This window comes from Penaeus monodon, chromosome 1 (genome assembly GCF_015228065.2).
Source record: "Penaeus monodon isolate SGIC_2016 chromosome 1, NSTDA_Pmon_1, whole genome shotgun sequence".
Taxonomy (NCBI): Eukaryota; Metazoa; Arthropoda; class Malacostraca; order Decapoda; family Penaeidae; genus Penaeus; species Penaeus monodon.
In genome coordinates, this window is record NC_051386.1 from 10,733,629 (window position 1) to 10,738,782 (window position 5,154).

Sequence of the window (5,154 nt, forward strand, 5' to 3'; positions counted from 1 at the left end):
AGAAGAGCTAGGCTCAAATGGTCCTGTCTGCTATATTTAAATTTTCATATAATTTTTAAATCGATGCACATTTTTGACACACCCAACATAATTTGGAAGATTGTTCCATGTTTCAAAGTTCTGTTTGTGAAACTGAACTTCTTGATATCTTTCTCACCTCGTTTTACTTTAATGTTTTTTTAAGTGTCCTCTCGTCCTTCTTGTGTTAAAAAAAAAGACATCTTTGTCTAATTTCACCTTTCCTGTAATATAGTTGAACATCATAATCATGTCACCTCTTTTTCTTCTGGCTTCCAAAATAGTAAGATCTATTGTCTGATTTTTTTTTTCGTAGCTTATATCTCTTATAGTAGGTGCCCATCTTGCGGCTGCTCTTTGAACTCTTTATAGTTTATCTATCTATCTGTCTACACACACACACACACACACACAGATATATATATATATATATATATATATATATATATATATATATATATATATATATATATATATATATATATATATATATATATATAAGTGTGGACTCCATACCACTGCACCATACTCAAGACTAGGCCTGTAATGACCTTCTTTGCCATATCTTCGTCTACATACACTGCCCTCTTCAAGTTGGCATTTTAAGGACCTTATCATTTATATGATCATTTGGGCTTAGGTTCCTGTTTATGATTATTCCAAGGTCTTTTTCAATTTGTACTGGTATAGTGGACGATTTATACTTTCTCCGAACCTGACCACATGGCATTTATTGGTGTTAAATTCCATTTTCCAAGTACAACTCCAAATTAATAATTTTTCGAAGTCACTTTCGAGGCATTGGCATGAGACATCGTCTATTAACTTTTTTTTTTTTTTTTTTTTTTTTTTTTTTTTTTTTTTTTTTTTGCAATTTCGCGTCGTCATGTTCAGATTGCTATCTGGGGTTATGTTTGACCTTAAATCATTAATGAAAATAGTAAACATAAACGGCGCCAAGACTGAATTTTGAGGTACTCCGCTAGTTACTCGCGCCATGTATATTGCTTCCCTCTAATTACGATGCTCATCTGTCTTTCATGAAGGAAGTCTTCCATCCATTCGAGGAGTTTGCCTTTCACTCTACCTAGGTGTTCTAATTTCCATAATAGTCTTCTGTGAGACACCTTATCAAATGCCATCGTAAAGTCTAAGTACACACAATCCACCCAGCCGTATCATTTCAGAAACTCTATCATAGAAACAGATTTGCTACGCATGACTTTCCTTCCCTAAAACCAAATTATTCAATTGATATTATATCGTGTCTTTCAAATACTTCAACCCACTGTTTCCTAATTATCCTTTCTAACAGCTTGTGTGCTACACTAGTTGACGAAACTGTTCTATAATTTAGAGGGTTTTGTTTGTCGCTGCTCTTGTATAATAAAGGTGTAATATTGACAAGTTTCCAATCTTTCGTTAGTTTTCCTTGCCTCACTGAATTCTGGAAAATTAATAGTAACGGAGTATGTAATTATTTGGCACATTCCCTCAGAACCCAGTTAGATATTTCATCCTGCTTTAGTCTTGTCTAACCCTTTCAGTAAGTCTTTTATTTCATTTTTTTCGAGTGTGATATTTTCGATGTGCTGATTTACGTTTGTACAGTTACTTGCCATTTCAATGTAAGGGTCCTGGACAAACACTCATTAAGGATTTCACACATTTCCTCCTCTTTAGTATAAACGATGTTATTGTCTTTGCTGGGACTAATTTGATCTCTACTTTAGTCTTATTTATGTAGTTAAAGAAGAGCTTTGATTGGTTTGTACATTTATTGATTATGTCCTTTTCAAAGTCTAATTTCGCTTCCCTCATGGTTTGGGTATACTCCTTTCTTCCTACGTTATACCTTTCATACGCTATCTGAGGACTACGTCTTTTGAACCCTCTGCAAAGGAGCTGTTTGTATTCTCTCATTTTCTTGCATTTATCATTGAACCACTTTTGGTAATTTCTTGCTTCAGTTTTGAATCTTGATACAAAGTTTTCAACTCTATAGACTTCGCAAAATTTAGAATATTGCATATCAAGGTTCTCTTCGTTCAGGAGTGTTTCCCAGTTTATGCCATTAAAGAAATCTTTAAGGCTTCTATAATTACCTCTCTTGCAATTGTACTTTCCCTTTCTTTCCTTACTCACGAGGAGTTTTTCCTGTAGCAGACAGTATTTTAGCTTATTTACTACATGATCACATTTTTCTAGAGGATGGCAGTACTCCATATCCTTAATGTCATCTTTATGCTTTGTAAATATTAGGTCAAGCATAGACGGCTATCTATCCCTCTTATCCTGGTATGATCTGTTACATTCTGGAAGAGACAAAATTAATTTATGACTTCTAGTAATTTTGCGTTCCACGAATCTGGCTGGACTCTGGGATCGAAACTCCCAGTCAGTTTTGCTATTAAAATTCCGTTACAAGAGTTTCTTTTTCATTAGTTTCTGAAAGTTGTAGCACCTATTCCAGGCTTTTTAACGTTTCTTGAATACATTTTTTGGTAATTTTCTTGTGCCACACCGATGTATGGAATGGCGTGTACACTGTGGTTATTATTATATTTACTCCGTTTGTTTTTACCTCAATTGCTTTTAGTTCTACTGTGGGGTCTTGCTGAATCTCTATCTCCTTTATAATGATTCCTCTCCTTGCTAATATTCCTACCCCCCCCCCCCTCCATTTCCGTTTGCCCTATCTTTTCTCCAAATATTGAAGTCTCTGAGTCCTAATGTTACATCGTCTACGGAGGGATCCAATTTGTATTCAGTGGTGCTTATTACCTCTGGTTTATTACCTTCAATAATTGTATCTAGTTCTTCGAACATAAACCATCCATATTTGTATAAATTATTTTTATATAATCTTTCGGTATTCCTTTGGCTGCAAGACTAATGATTGTCAGTCTTCACATTTTGGTTCCGATATTAAGCTTGTTTTGCTTGGGGCCTCTTGCCCTGTAAATGAACACGTTTTTTTCTTCTTCAGTCCTTTGTTCGTGTTTGTTTTTTGCCTCTTCCAATTTTTCTGTAGTATATCTCTGTTATCTTTGATCATATTTTCTCTTATCCAGATTTTCTTATATTCTTCGCGTGTGGCCAGGACTTTAGCTTTCTTTATTATATCAGTTACCATTTGCTTATCCATGAACGTCACCTTTAAAGGGCGTTTCTTTCCCTTTTCGAATAGTCCCAACCTCCTGTGGGCTATGATATTCTGCTCCGGGAATTCGGGATTTATGACCTTGGGAAAACTGACAATCAATTTCTTGTCTTCGTTATATCGCACGATTCCATCTTCTACAATTTTTTCTTCATGTCCCAATATGACTATGTCCTTGTTTACATCAGCCCAATTTGCAATATTCCTTGCGTGTTGGCCAGTGTGACTTAAATTATCTTTTCTTTACCATCTCTGCAAGCTGTGTCTTTATTTCTTCCTTTGTAATCTTGATGTCTTTTTCTAAAGTTTTTCCATTTCATTTACAGTTTTCCTTTACTTTAGATACAGCGGCATATGTAACTGCCATTTTTTTTTTTTTATTATTATTGGAGATTGGCTGCTTAACAAATTGCTTTCAATCGGCTTAACAATTCCTTGTACTTTGAATGCTTCAACTTTTTCTTGCAGATTCTTTGCTTCGCTGTTGCAAATCTTGATTTCGACTAGTGTGTGTGTGTGGTTCGCGAGCGTAGCCTCGGCTCTGTCGGGCATACGAAAACCCATCGCATCAAAATATTGTACCCCGAATAAAACCAGCTTTCAAATCCAAATGCTAGAATAATAAGTTTTAATTCAATTGTCCTATAAACAACTATTTTATTGCGTTATCACTAGTTACTCGATTTCCACATTACTACTATGGTGTATCATAATTATGTAATGCTTTTTTTCTTTGGATTGTATTAGATTGTAAGTAGCTTATGGTATGCTCTATGTTATAGTAGTTCCATTCCATTATCGCAAATGGGAGATCATATGGGACAATTTACACTGTTATTAAATAATTTATGTGTGGAAAAACTAGCATCGGTGCAAAGAATAGATATGTAGAAATTTTTCTTAGGTGAATTATTGAATTCTGTGTTGCTAGTGCTTTTGCGTAACACCGTACTTTCATAAACTATTTAGCTAAATCTCTCGATATCTGACTGGCTTATTTTCAGTTAAACATAAATCAATTTATAGAATATGGCACACCTCAAAGTATTTTACTTTTTTCCCCCTAATTGAATACATGACACATTCTAACTTTATAACTATACTGATAGTAATTCGTATAATATTGCCGTTTCAAGCGCTTCGATATTGTTGTTTTGTCTTATGAATAGTAACTTTCCAGAAAATGGTAAGAGCGAGTTCTTTCCCTGTTAAGAGCATTAATCAGCCATGTCTCTTTCCAGTTACCCGATAAAATATGTCTGTAAAGATTTTTTTGCGAATAAATTCTGTTCATCCATCCAAATATATATATACATATATATATATATATATATATATATATTATATATATATATATATATATATATATATATATATATAATATATATATATATTGTGTGGTGTGTGTGTGTGTGTGTATGTGTGTGTGTGTGTATGTGTGTGTGTGTGTGTGTGTGTGTGTGTATGTGTGTGTTGTGTGGTGTGTCGTGGTGTATGTATGTAATGTATATATATATATATATAATATATATATATATATATATATATATAATATTTATATATATATTATATAATATATATATATATATATATATATATATATATATATATGAGTGGGTGGGTGCTTCATGCTCAGGATGATCTGGAGTGATGAGGTGGTAGCCTACAGAGGATTAAGGCTTGTGCATGCCTTCTCTCTTGCAGCTATCAACTCTGGCTAACATGGCGCAAAAAAAGGAACTGCCTTGCATTAGCCTCCCCTGCCAATTTACAGCCTCTTCATCATCAAGACTTCTGCAATGCCTTTTTGTAGTAGTAATTTAGTCCTTACAGTCTTAGGCTATTCTGTGGAGGCTCTTGTAGCAGGAGGATCCCCTAGAGGTACAGTCATGGCACGATTTGGCTTCGTACCAAATCCTGCCTCAATACAAAGACTAGTTGGACAGTGATAGTGGTATACGGTGTGACTCTTT